At 40.1% G+C, this 15,356-nt stretch overlaps 1 protein-coding gene across 1 annotated transcript in view; it reads right to left on the bottom strand.

Annotated features, from left to right (window-relative positions):
• Window positions 1-15,356, bottom strand: part of THSD7B (thrombospondin type 1 domain containing 7B) — a 1,037,490-nt gene that overhangs the window by 165,923 nt on the left and 856,211 nt on the right. The window lies entirely within an intron of this gene.

Here is a 15,356-nt window from a genome sequence, read left to right as displayed (position 1 = left end):
GTTGACTTCACCCAATCCTCCTCTCCTGATGAAAAAAAAAAGTTGACTTCACCCAATCCTCCTCTCCTGATGAAAAGGCTATGTCTCAGTCATCTAGTGCTGCTCTAACAGAAATAGCACAAGTTTTAACAAAGAGAAGTTTATTCTCTCACAATCCAGTAGGCTACAAATCCAAATTTAGGGCACTGGCTCTGGAGGAAGGTCCGTGTCATCAGCCTTCCTTTGGTCTGGAAGGTCCTTATGATGCATCAGTCTTCCCTTGGTCTGGGAGCATCTCAGCGCAGGAACCTCAGGTCCAAAGGACCCGTTCTGCTCCCGGCACTGCTTTCTTGGTGATATGAGGTTCCCCTGTGTCTCTGCTTACTTCTCTCTTTTATATCTCAAAAGAGACTGGATTAAGACACTATCTAATCTTGTAAACCTCATCAGTATAACTTCATCACAGTGACAGAATTTACAACACATACGAAGATCACATAAAACCTCATCATAGTGATGGAGTTTACAACACATAAGGAAATCACATCAGATTATGCAATCATACAATACTGGGAATCATGACCCAGCCAAGTTGACAGATATTTCTGGGGGACACAATTCAATCCATGACAGGCTAGGTAGGGAACATGTGCAGTAGCCAGGTGTTCGGCTCCCGCCAGGCAGAGGCTGGCAAAAGACATGGCTCTATCGCCCTCTGTCTCCAGGCAGTAGGTGTGCTGAAACCGGGGAGAAGTGGGAGAAAGTAAGGCAGAGAAAACAGGCCAAATGGCTGTCAAAGTGGGAAGGGCTGACTAGGTGCAAATATCGAACTGAAGTGTCATAGTGGGAAACAAAGACCTGGGGAGATGAGAAGAGACACTGATAGACTCGGGAAGAAAGGAGCTGGCTGCCTCAGCAATTGTGACAGGGGCTGGTGAGGCTGGCTTTTATGTGACTCCTGAATGGGGATGTATGACTCTATTAAGAGCTGGCAAAAGAGGGAGTCATTTGGTTACACAGACACCTACTTATCTAGCCCTCTCTGACTCATTAAATACTTATCAGTGAGTGAACTCACTAGCAGCTCTTTGCTCTTCAGCTTTCTTCCCATCACTTGCTACACTTTCTGACTGCAATATTTCCATCTGTAACTCTGGAACACTATGGAATATTGGTATTAATATATTTAAACAAATTAAATGGCACTACTATGTTTGCAAAGTGTGGCCCACATCGATCAACACAACAAACGACCAATGTGAAACACTACTTAAGCAGCATAATGATAGTATATTTTCGAATCTATCCCTGAGTGGCAGTTAGGCATTTCAAGAGAATAGAGAATTATATATGGCTGAGAAATAGATAAATAAGTATAAATAACTAGTTCTTGGAAAAGATTTCCTAGTGAAATGTGTGCCCCAGAGACATGCTAATAAGCTGTCTGCCAAAGTGAGGAGACATTTGCTCTTACCCAGGAGCTGGCAGCTACCATCTGGGGCAGTGGTTCACAGTTGTGATGTTAGGCATTAGAATAAACTGGAATCTCTAGGTTCAGTGAAGAGAGTGTTGTAAATTCTGCATGGTGTGTGGCTTCTGTTTTCTCTGCAGCAGTTCATCATATTCAGACAGCATCCCTCCTGAGTCTGCTGCCCACATTAACACACCATTCAGGGGAGGCCCTACTCCTATTGATACTTTGAGCCTCCTAGCCAAACAACAAATATTTATTTTGTACCAACTAATTGCCAAAGGGAGGTACATGGGTGGCACAGGTAGTTTGGATTGGCTTCTAACGTAAAGGTTAGTGGTTTCGAATTTATCCAGCAGCTCTGTGGAAGAAAGGCTTGGCAATCTGCTTCTGTAAAGATCACAGCCATGAAAACTCTATGGAGCAGCTCTACTCTGCACCACATGGGGTCACCATGAATCGACTCAATGACAATGGATTTGGTTTCTTGTTTGTTTGTTTATTTTTGCCAATTTAACTGTTTGTGCCAATCATGTGGGGAAATTAAATCAAACACTAGCCAACCAATAAATAAACAACAACCACACAAAGCACAAACCCCCCTTCATTAATTCAGTTAGCTGCTGGCATACATGAAAAAGAGACTGAACAGCAAAATGCTCAACAAGGGTGACGGTCATTCAAGTGAAATACAAGTTCTAAGAGCAGGGATGATATTCAAAATACTAAACAATGTATGGCTAGTACCTACCACCTACCAATCAGAAAAGTCACAAAACAATACAGGGAGGAGCAGGTGGTGAGGCAGACAATATATATCTGCTGAATATCAGTTTGAAGAGGATGGGCTGCCACATGTAAGAATGATCTAAGATGGGAAGGCTCATCTCAGACCAAAACAAGAAAGAAAGAAATAGTAAAATAGTTGTCACCGAGTCGATTCCACCTCTTGATGAACCCATGTGTGTCAGAGTAGTACTTCTCCATAGGGTTTTCAAGACTGTGACCTTTCAGAAGCAGATTGCCAGGCTTTTCTTCTGAGGTGCCTCTGGATGGGTTGAAACCACCAACCTTCCAGTTAGTAGTTGAGCGCTTAACTGTCTGCACCACCCAGAACCACTGCACATCAATTTTCTGACCTTAAGAACATATATCATTTTTCTGCATACTGATACTTAACAAACAGGATCTAAGCTCCTTGAGAGTTGGGATTGTGCCTTATTCAGCTTTTGATACACAGTAGTGGCCTATGTAACATTGGTTTTCGCAAACATAAATAAGAACGCAGCAGCTGCCTATTCAAATTACAGATATGCCTGTTCCAGACTGGAGGAAGCGATGAGGCACCTTGTACTCCAAAATAGCCTGGGCCCAAAATAGTAGTGAGCAGGAGAGAAAGAACAAGGAGCAGCGAGCTCTAACAAGCAGGAGGCCCCGCGCTCTGGCAGCCAAACGGCAGCCGGCAGTGGCCCGTGGCAGGGATGGTGAGGAGGCAGTTCCACATGAGGGCTTCTTCATGACTTGGAAAATGTTTCTTAGGCTAACTGCAAAGCCTCCTCAAGGTGGGTTGGAATTTTTCAGAAGCTTACTGAATATCCAATTAGTACTTCAAGGCATTCTTTTAAAATGAGGATTTGATGCCAAATCTTTTGACATTTTCACAGGCTACAAAACTCAAAGCAGCAGGACTTTTTGTTGTTGTTTTACAGGGTTTCAATGCAGTAAACACATCCAGTTTCATTTAGTCAACTGTAAATAGAGTGTGTTGAAATCCAAAAATTTATTAGTAAACTATTTTGTTAGGAAAAAAATCCATAAGGAAAGTATCTTTACATACAATTAAATCCTCTCAATGTTTTATTTACTTTTTCAGCTAAGAGGTAAGCATTGAGAATTTATCTGTGTAGAATATGCTACAACTGTAGTTCGCACCCTTGGTTTCACAGTTACAGTCACACAATGTTAAGGAATTTCTTGGTACTGCAAAACGTTAACACGCTGCGCTGCTAGCCAAAAGGCTGGAGGGTCAAGTCTACCCAGAGGTGCTTTGGAAGAAAGGCCTGGTGATCTACTTCTAAAAGATCAGTCATGGAAAACCCTATGGAGCACAGTTCTACTGACACACATGGGGTCACCATGAGTTGGAATCAATTTGATGGCAACTGTGTTTTTTTTTTCCCATGATATTAAAAAAAAAATTCCTGATTCCCACCCAGAGCTTAAGAGAAGATTGTGCCCTAGAGATATATAAGTAAGGGACTGGTAAGGACTAGGTCACAGGCTGACTGATACAGCATAAGAGAATGACTGTGACTGGCTTAGACCTATCATGATTGACCTAGTGGATCTGGGCTCATTACAGACTAAACACATTTGGGTGCTATGAGCATGAAGAAGGGAATGGAAAGAAGAACGGCTACGGGGGAGGCAACTGACTGTGCCTGCCATATACGTCAAGCATCTCAAATCATTCTTAGACATGTTCAAAGTGAGATGTGAAACCTGCCAGAGCATAGTTTGAAAATGATAGTATTCACCATAACAATTCTTCCAGTCCCCTTCCTGTTCTGTGTGAGTACACAGCTGACAGTGGCTCAGGAAAATGTGGGATTGGATTCAATAATTTCTAAGCATCTTCCTACCTCTCCAAAACCAAAACCAAAACCAAACTCAGTGCTGTCGAGTGGATTCCGACTCATAGTGACCCTATAGGACAGAGTAGAACTGCCCCACAGGATTTCCAAGGCTGTAAATCTTTATGCAAGCAGACTGCCACATCTTTCTCCTGCAGAGTGGCTGGTGGGTTTGAACCACCAACCTTTCTGTTAGCAGACAGGTGCTCTAACCACTGCGTCACCAGGGCTCCTTCCTAACTCTCCAAACCCATAATTCTAAACACTGTGGGAAATTCCAAACATGAAAAGAAACAGAGGTTTCCGACCTTCAAAACGTGATGATCTTAGGGAGACATCTCCTGGGCACATGGAAAACAACTGAAGATTACATCAGCAAATAAAATTGAAATGGCAAAACTGAAGTTCGAATTAATGATGTTGTTGTTTTTAGTTGCCATCGAGTTAAATCTGATTCATGTGACACCATATGTGCATAGTAGGACTGCTCCACTGGGTCTTCAAGGCTGTGATAGTTTGGAAGTGGATTGCCAGACCTGTCTTCTGATGTGCCTCTGGGTGGATTCACGCTACCAACTTTTTGGCTAGTAGTCCAGTGCTTAACCACTTGGTCCAAAAGAGGATATTTAAAAATAATAATTGCAACCTATACTCAGAGCACTGACTATCCACAGTCCACTTCTATATCTGTGGAATTGAAATAATATTTATGCCATCGTATTGGTCTAAGAAAAGTACATCATTTCTTGTAGCATTTTAAGTTGTGGCATTTACAATGTCAAACACTAATCCCCAAAGATATGCGTTCAAAACACACATGTCTGTTTAGTAGCCACTATGTGGAGGATACTCCACTATATGTTAGGGATATTCAAAGATGAATGAGACATGATCCTGGCCATTAGACATAAACTAGTTTGAATACAATCACCTAGCACAAATGGTGATAATTGGAAGAGTCTAAAATGCAGAAATGATCTATCCAGAGTAAATGCATATTGCATCACAATATATAATTCTAAGTGCTGTGTTAGGCTCTGCGGAGCGAAGATTTCTTATCAAAATGGCTTTGCTCTCATTTAACTAGCAAATAGGTTTGCTATAAAAGAAGCTGAATTTATAACAATGTCAGAGAAACAATACAAAGGAATGCAAAGTCCAGAGCAAAAGCAGTTGCAAGTAAGGTTTCTAACTGCTAAGGAATTGCGAGTTGCCCCAACCTTATTCTTCCATCTTCATTACCCAAGTGGGGGAGGTGGGGGGAGACACTGAATCACATTTTTTCCCTCACCAACAATTCATTACATAAGTATTCATTTAGGTGTACACGACATGAGCTTATTTCCTAGCTTTGTAATTGTTCCTTTAGTGACAGCGAGCAAGTAATGAATGCATCTCTATCTGTTCAGTTAAAAAATAGAATGATAACAACCCAGAACTGCCACTGAGTTATGACAGCCTGAGAGGCATGCGTTTCTTCTCTGTGCTTAGCATATTTCCTGCCAAGAAGTTAACTCTTGTCTTTTAGCCCTAGATGCATGCCGTTTACATGTTATCATCCTGCAGGACACATACAGTTTACTAGGGGCTCTTACGGGACTCTCAAGACTACACACAGAGAGAGGTATCTTGGAATGTTTCACTATAGCGCACCCATGGGGTGTCTTGGTTACCGCACCTAGAGGAGTTTATTCGAGCTGGTCCAAATCTCAGAAAATGCTGTCCCGGTCCATACAGTTGTCAGGCTGAGTTAAGAAAGAAAAGTTTACATCCATTTAGGAGGCTGTATAGGTCTTATAGTAGTCCCTGGATGGTGCAAATGGTTAATGTGCTCAGCTGCTAACCAAAAGGTTGGAGGTTCAAGTCCACCCAGAGGCACCTCAGAAGAAAGGCCTGGAGATCTGTTTCTGAAAATGAGCCACCAAAAACTCTATAGAGCACAGTTCTACTGTGACACACATGGGGTTGCTAGGAGTTAGAACCCACTGGACAGCAACTGGTCTGGACTGACAGCTTTATAAAGTGCAAGGCCAAGCAGGCTTTGTCCTTTATGACACTCCCACGAGGAAGGATTAGAGCACTGGTATCTTACACTCCTAAATAATGTAGAACATGCGGTGAGATTACTCAACAGCTCAGGGACACGTGCCAGAAGAGTCTGTGCTCTGTGTGGACGTCCTATGACTGACAGGCCCCTGGCTGGCCCTCTGAAGCTCTGCTGTGTGACACAGTGACCATGGTCTATGAAGCACTCGTACTCTACAGGGAGCCAGATTGTAGAGAATTCTCAAAAGCCACAGGCAGATGCCAGTGTCCCCTCTACTGTCCCTGATGTAGCAGCACCAGCCTTGCCAGCCGGCATGTCCACCTCCTCCCACCACGCTCTCATCACAGAAAACAAACAGGGATGAGGGACTAACAACTCTATTCCCTGTATCAGTACAGCCCTGCCCGGGAGAAAAGAATTCATGGGCAAGAGAAGGAATCCAGAGAGAAAACAAGGCGGGATTAGTTGAGTGTGTTTGTGTTGCCTTCCTCCGGGCTTCCTCTTTTCCTTATACATGCTTGGGTTGTACTTTGCATGGCCTATTACAACTTACTTACTTACTTAGCAATTCCTCTTCTGTTAGAGTAGCCCTGGTGCGCAGTGGTTAAGAGGTCGGCTGCTAACCATAAGATTGGCAGTTTGAATCCACCAGCCGCTCCTTGGAAACCTTATGAGGCAGTTCTACTCAGTTCTATAGGGTTGCTAGGAGTCAATCAACTCGATGACAATGGGTTTTGGTTTTCTCCCCCTAGACTACAGGCTTCCTGATCACAGTAACGGTCCCACTCACTTCTGTGGACACAGCCCCGAGTGCAATGGCACGTGCAGAGAGAGAGCTCAGCAAATACCTGCTGTGTTATTTTTATTAGGAAGAATGCTGTGGTGATGAGTTGGGACAGAATATATATTAAATAAGGATCATCAAATTTCATAATGTGGAGCCCTGAGTTTTTTGGAGTAGCTCCTTCTTCCCACTCAGAAATCATACAAATAATACATCACCCTATGGGAACTGCCTGCATGGCCATTTACCGCTAAGCGGTCTCACCCCTGTGTCAGCTACATAGAACCAGGCAGCAGCAACCAGAATCCCAACCCCAGACCCATGCCTACATCCTAAAAATTATCAAAAAACAGAGATGGCTAATATTTTACTGGAAGTCCCAGTGGGTTCAAATGGTTAATGAAAAGTTCGTGGTTCAAGTTCACCCAGAGGCATCTTGGAAAAAAGGCCTGGTGATCTACTTTCAAAAAAAAAATCAGCCATTGAAACCCCTATGGAGCATAGTTCTACTCCTACACAGCTGGGTCATCATCAGTCAGAACCAACTCGAAGGCAACTGGTTTGGTTTGGTTTTCTAATATTTTACTTCTCTCTGACCATGGGGTTCACCCACAACTGCTCACTAATTACAACTATCAAGCAATTTGAATAGTATGATTAAAGTCCCAATGTTGATCATTTTGAAATACTAACATTGATTCATCCACCATATTAACTGATCAAATTCTGTGGAAATTTCACCACCATTTAGCATTATGAAAGCAGAATTATGTAACTGCTATTTAAAATAAAACATCGCCATATTTATTGGTTTCCTGGTGCATATACTTTGCCACAAGGATGCTGAAGATAGAAGTATCTTATATGAAAGAACAGCATGGGAATCGACTGGTAAAAAGAAATGAAGCAATAACTGAGCTTACCATTCTAGCAAGTACTCCCACTGTAACAGTGTCTACCCAGGAACCTTCAGATATAAAATTTATTTAGTATTTACAGACATCTTTCTCTTCTACATTTAACGCTTTTAATACAGAGCTGAGAATTAAAGTTTAAGGACTGGATTTAGCTACCCTCAGATAAGAAGAGTAACTAGGTAGTTAAATTACTTACACTTAATGTATTCCTCTGTTAAGGGGGGCATTTCAAACATATTAACAATGATTACTATTATATGTATAGACTGCTTATCCTAGTATATGGCATATGGTTAGCATTCAGTAAAAATTAGACACTAATTAGTTACAGATGTCATTGTCATCACCATCATCTTCGATCAAACAGAAACAATAAAGCAGACCAAATCTTAGGAGAATTAACTAATCCAAGCTCTTCTTTTCTCCAGAGAAGTGCACACTCTGCTAACTAATATATTACCAATGTCACTGAACTAATTAGTAAGAAAAATGGAAACAGGAACACATCCTAATTCCAAGTCTAAAACTTTTTCACCCAGCTATTAAATAAAATAAAATGTTTTCAGGTTATTAAGGACCCTGAGCAATATCAGAAATGGGAAGTTTCTCCCTTTCAGCATCTCCCTCCCAATGTTCCTGTGATAATGCTTGCCATACTTCAGGGCTCTCTAGCTGTGTTTCAATGTCAGAAAGGAAATGGCAATATATCTTGAAAACTTTTGATATTCTTGTGCTGAGGCTCATTAGTTCTCTGATATATATATTTTTTCTTCTAAAAGTTCTAGTGACTAAGTTGTTGTGCTTATTTTTTAAATATTTATGAACTGTTTCTAAGAATAATTTGAAAGAAATAACAAGAAAGTCTAAATGTATAAAAATAAGACTACTTAGATCCCTATCTTATGACTGATGCTTTATTTTTTTGTTTACTCTTAATGTATTAGACATTTTTCTATTAGATCTCTGTTCCAAACTCTTGCTTCTATATTCACCTTCAAATTGCTAGGGCTAGAAATCTGCAAACTACAATTCACAGACTCCCTTGCTAGCAAGTGTCTGGCTAGATTCTGCCAAATAGAGGCACTCGTGTCAACACAGAAAGCAGTAAAAAGTTAGACATTCTGCTCCTGGAGACCCTGGTGGAGTGATACCAGCAGCAGCAGCAGCAGCAACCACCGAGGTTCTACTAACTAACCATTTTAGGAGCAGCAGCTACAAGTTCCATCAAATGTAGAGACAACAGCTCCTGCTCAGCTCCACCTGCCATAGTACCAGCAACACTGAGACTAGCTTACTCTACCAAGGTGGGCAGGAAGGATGCCCTTATGGGCATCAGCCCAGAGATGGCTGCATCTTCCTGAAACCTGGGTAATGGCTCCTTTGACTTTTCTTCTTCAGCTCTTCTAACACCTTTACACACTTCATAATAAATCTTTCTCTGATTGAAATACTTACAAAGGTGCTGGTTTCCTAACTGGACAATATAATATTTTCCACGTTAATTTTCACAATAATTCTTCAAGCAGGTATTGTTATCTCTATTTTACAGATGAGGAACATATTTCTTAGAAAGTTAAGTGACTTGCCTAGGGTCATCCAGCTAACAAACAGATGAGCTAGGATTAGAACTGTGGTTCTGTTCAGCTCAGAAACACTTATTATTCAATGTTAAGATCTATTTAAGCACGTTACTAAATTTTTAAGTGTGTTGGATTCTAATTTTCATATATGTGATAAATTTATAAAATTTGGAAAATACAAGATTTTAAGACTCCAAATAAATCGAGCAATTCTCTGATAAATCCCCATGATCTTTAAATGATATGATTATGATATAATATATATCACATATACTATCATGTATATCAGCAGTAAGAGAGAATGCAAGGTCAATTTGAGGCATTAATATTATTTCAGTTGATGTCTAGTGGACAAATGCCATCAATAATGAAAAGAAACAAGTCACAAAAAGGAGGAGAGAAAGAGACACACAGTGAGGCACAGAGATAGGGGGCATCTGTATTGCTACTTTGAGACATATAAAAATTGTATTTTCCAAAGGCAAGTAATATGATATCATCAAAAATGTGTGTCTGATGTAATTTATGCTACCCTCAGATTATATAGCTATCACCTGTTATGGGGTGAATTGTGTCCTCCTAAAAGATATGTTGAATTTCTAACCCCAGGTACCTGTGAATGTGTCCTTGTTTGGAAACAGGTCTTTAAAGAAGTTATTAGTTAAGTTAACATGAGGTTATGCTAGAAGAGGGTGGGCCCTACTCCAATATGACTGGTGTCATGAAAAGAGGACAAGAGACAGACACAGAGAAAAGACGACCATGTGGACACGGAGGCAAAGATTAGTGACGCAGCTACAAGCCAAGGAATGCTAAGAGTTGCTAGGAACCACCAAGAGGTAGAAAGAGGCAAAGAAATATCTTCCCTGAAGCACCGTGACTTCAGACTCCCAGACTCCAGAACTGCGAGACAAGAAATTTCTGTTTTTTGAAGCCACCCAGTTTATTGTTCTTTGTTACGGCAACTTGGAAATTAACACATAACCTGTCTCACAGTCCTCAGCTGCTTGTTCCAAGAGACCCCGACTTCCACCACTGCCTCATCTGCAAACTCTGCTGCTTGTTGGGACCACTCCTGATTATGTGTCAGTTCCAGGAAAGGCCTCACCATGCTTGTTCTAGCTTTGCCTCAGGATCCCTTTTCGAGGTTACCTTGAGTAAGACAGAAGGCAAAGGAAATCATTCTTAATGAAATGTTTACCTATTTTAGTAAATGATTTTGGGTCAAATTTATAAGATTTTTTCTTAGTTTTATTATATAACTGTACAGTTTATAAGTTATTGGAAGTTTGAAATTATCAATGCACCAACATATTTATGTCTAGCTTATAATATTTGGATGATAGTTTTCTTATTATAATTTATTATAGAATTTTATCTTTGCTTTTATGTTCCACTGGCTATGCCTAGATTTCGTATGATAATTAAATGCTACACTCTCCACTTCCCCCACCTCCAATTAAAACATCATCCCACATATTTTTCAACAACCCACTTCATTATGTTCTTTCAGACATGGGTTGGAGCAAAACTTCCTATACCCTAAAAATTCCTGACCTTAAAAAATTCATGTGGAATCCCAAAGTAACCTAGTGCGTATTACCATTCATTGGTTCACAGCACTAAACATGGAGAATAAATTAGAGAATTAAACTGTTGTTAAAAAAAATAAGACAAATAAGCCCTCAATGGATTAAAAAACCTTAAATTCTTTAATGTGGCAAAGCTTAAGGAAGATACTGGGAAATATCAGGGATCTGTACTGAATACCAGGAGCCCTGGTAGCACAGAGGTTAAGCACTCAGCTCCTAACCAAAAGGTAAGCAGTTCGAACCCACCACCCCTGCTCCACAAGGAGAAAGATGTGGCAGTCTGCTTCTATGAAGATTTATAGCCTTGGAAAGCCTGTGAGGCAGTTCTATTCTGTCCTATAAGATCCTTATGAATGAGAATTGACTCAATGGCAGTGATGTTCGTTTTGGGTATACTGGACACCCTTCTGAGGTTTGCATGGTGTTGACTGAACATCTTTAACTTTGTTTATTTTTCTTTTTAGTGCAATTCAGTCAATGTCACAGGTGAACAACAGTCCTTGAGAACTTATCTTAGATGTTATCTTAGATTTGCCTCTCTAATGGTATGAAATAAGAGACTGTATTTCATGGTGATGATCCCAGACTGCCTGAGTTTGAATCCTCATTTACTAGCCAGGTGACTTTGAGCAAGTCATTTGTCCTATCTGAGCTTAGTTTACTCATATGGAAAATGAGGATTATAATAGTACCATTCTTATAGTGTCTTTGAGGATTAAATGAATTCCTACGTATTCTAAAAGAATTTAGAATTATGCCTGTAGGAGTTAATCACTAAATACATGATACCGTCTATCACAGGCTTTTCAAGGCTCTTTAAAAGTGCCTATTGGTCACTTAAAAATTATTATTCCACAAAGAATTTAAAATGGCTTATGAAAATATTTAAAATAAAATGATACGACTTTGCTTCTAGTAGTGCCATGACGAGGAAGTTGGTTGATTGCACTCTGCAGAAAAGTTTAAAACTGGTCAAAACGATTAAAAAATATATTAATTTCATGACACTGGAAAGTGAATAAAGGCAGGCAACAACCTGAGAATTATTTATTCATGAAACACTGCTATTTCATCAGATAAGAATAGTGATTCTCTGGTCCTATTGATGGCAGTGTTCCCATTTCCCCAGCACAGGTGGCAAAGTCTCTACGTTTACCACTTGGCATGTGGGTTATGTCTTCTTTGTCCCTTATTACCTCTAATGCTATTATCTATTGTATTTTGTTGCTTATTTGAAGTCAGCCATTTTGATTCACTTCTCCATTCTTTTTGTGTATGTAGTTTTTAGGTATTTTCTTCACGATCACCATGAATAATACAATTAATATTTTTCTTTTATACCAACCTGTGTTAAATTGATACCAACTTAACTTTAATAAGATTAAAAAAAAAACCTATACCTCGACAGTTCCTCTCTCTCCCTTTATGTCATTGATCCCTCAATCGTATCTTTACAGAGTGTGTGTCCTGTAACTTAAATTTGTATTTAGATTTATATATTTGTCATTATAAAGTAGAAATACCATATCCCTTACAATTATCAAGTAAGAATCTTAAAACTTGCCCCTATTTTTCCAGAGGAATTTCCTTTACTGGAGATTTCCCTATATGTGGCTCCAAGTTTCTTTTTGATGTCCATTCTTTCCTGTCTGAAGAACTCCCTTTAGTATTTCTTGCAGGGGTGGTCTGTGAAGATGTATTCTTATAGCTTCTGTTGGTCAGCGAGTGTTTTAAATTCACTGTCTTTCTTAAAGGCTTATTTCACTGGATACAATATTCTTGGTTGATAGCTTCTTCTTTTTCAGCACTTCAAAATATCATTCCATTGCCTTCTGGCCTCCAGGGTTTCTGAAGAGAAACTGGCACTTTATCTTATTGGGACCCCTTTGTATGTCACCTTTTACTTGTCTTTTGCCTATTTCAGAATCTTCTGCTTGCCTTTAATCTTCGCGAGATTTATTATGATGCCTTGGTGTGTGCTTCTTTGGATTCATCCTAATTGGAGTTCACTGAGCTTCTAGAATATCTGGTTTTATACCCTTTATCAGATTTGAAAAGTTTTCTGCTATAATTTCTTCAAAGATTTTTTCTAATCCTTGTTCTTGCTCTTCACCTGAAATTCCCATAATGTGAATGTTGCCCCATAATTCCATTAAACTGTGCTCAGTGTTACTGATCTTTTTCTCTTGTTACTCAGCCTCTAGAGAGGGTCTTCCATGCAGGAGACCAGGAATTCCTGTCCAATACACCTCATGAGAAGCCACCACCTGTCCGTCAGTGCAAGCTTGTGTGTTGCTATGATGCTGAACAGGTTTCAGTGGAGCTTCCAGGCTAAGGTGGACTAGGAAGAAAAGCCTGGTGATATATGTCCAAAAGTCAGCCAAAGAAAACCCCATAGATCACAACAGGCTGACTGCAACTGATCATGGGATGATGCAGGACTGGACAATATATCATTCCTTTATGTATGGGGCCCTCATAAATCGGGGACCCTTAAGTCAGGGGCCAACTGGCTAGCAGCTAATAACAATATTAATAACAAATACATATAGTGATTACAGTATGCCTATCATTATTGTAATTGGCTTGCAAATAGCATTTATTTCATTATTGTAAGAACCTTGTGATATAGATGTGCTTATCTTTTTCCCATTTTAAAGATAAATCACTGATGCACAGAGAGGTTATATAATTTTCCCATGTTTACACAGTTGTAAGGTACATGCTCTTAGTCTCTATTGTATGTAACTTAAAGGGTATATCTATAGAAATTTATTGATTGTGGTGGTGATTTTACTCCAAATCTTTTTGTTTTTAATTCACTCAGCATAAGTCAAAACAAAGAAGAAAGAAAGGAAGAAAGAAAGAAAGAAAAAGAAAAGAAGAAAGAAAAAATGGATACGAACATAGAAGGATTTTGGTTTGAAATTAATCTCCTATTCGGAGGGTAAGTATAACTTAAGGAGCTTTATTCACATTTAGTACCAAATTCAGCCTCTGATTAAAGTCACAAGAGAAGAGGTGAGGATTTATGACCTCACGGAGTTTAAGCCACCTGCCTAAAGGGGCAGAGCTAGCTAGTAACAGAGTAGTTCTTCTGAGTCCATGCCCTGCCGAGCTCATTCCATCAAAGCTCACTCCAGAATTTTCAAATCACTGAACTCTAAAGTTCAGAGAATTTGTTGCCGAGGGAGAAAGACAGTGGGGTTTCTAGTATGATTTCTATTCTGAAAATCCCCGAACCATAATGTGTGACTAGTGTTTGACTTCCCCTGGACCTGCAATTCTTTGTATTGAGGTGGCTCTATTTTCAGTGATTTGAAGAGAAGCTTAAGGGTAGGATTGTTTGTTTCTGGTATGGGAGTTAGGAGCCCAAGTGGCACAGTAGTTAAGCACTCAGCTCCTAACTGAAAGGTTGGTGGTTTGAACCCACTAGCTGCTCCACAGGTGAAAGATGTGTCAGTCTGCTCCCATAAAGATTACAGCCGTGGACAACCTGTGGGGCAGTTCTCCTCGTCCTATGGGGTTGCTATGAGTCAGAAGCGATGGCAATGGGTTTCTGGTTTGGCGTAGGAATAAGAGCCATATGTAATTTCTCTCCCGTTGCTAGCTGTCATTGTTACAATGATGGTTGACAAACAGGCCAGAATTTGTATGAAGGAGAATTATGTGATCATTATTTCTTGCAAGCGTCTGGAGATGCATGCGTCCACGAAGTTTAAGGTTGCCAATTCACCTTTCTTTAAATTCATTGTGCAGGACTCCTTTCTGATTCAGAGATTTTTACTATTAGCTGCCTATGAGCACTGGAGTTGTATCGTCTGGCAGTAGCTTTTAGGACATTCCCAGACAACAAGGGCTTAAAGTCCATTAGCACTGCCTCTGGTTTTCATAATGAAGTCATGGTAAAATTTGAAAGAACACTGTAAATTTGAGAGTGCTGGACAGAAAGACATCTATAAGCCCTGAAGCATTTTGTGTGGTAAATGCTAATGGATAAGTCTGTCTGTGAGCTTTCTTGAACCTCTCTCCTGAGTATCTAAGAGTTTCTCCTTTGCCCCCCATAAAACAACATTTCAGAGTCAGAAATATGAAGAACCAAAGGCAGGTAGGCTCAGAGAAATAAAACGACTATTTTAATTGGCTGATATTTGTACGGAAACAAGGATTTGAAAATATATATATATATATGTAAACCCAAATCTGTTGCCATAGAGTCAATTCCAACTCATAGCGACCCTATAGGACAGAGTAGACCTGCCCCGTAGCGTTTCCAAGGAGTGGCTGGTGGATTTGAACTGCTGACTTTTTGGTTAGCAGCTGAACTCTTAACCACTGTACCACCAGGGCTCT

Source organism: Trichechus manatus, unplaced genomic scaffold, assembly GCF_000243295.1.
Source record: "Trichechus manatus latirostris isolate Lorelei unplaced genomic scaffold, TriManLat1.0 scaffold00033, whole genome shotgun sequence".
NCBI lineage: Eukaryota > Metazoa > Chordata > Mammalia > Sirenia > Trichechidae > Trichechus > Trichechus manatus.
This window is presented reverse-complemented; position numbering and strand designations above follow the sequence as displayed.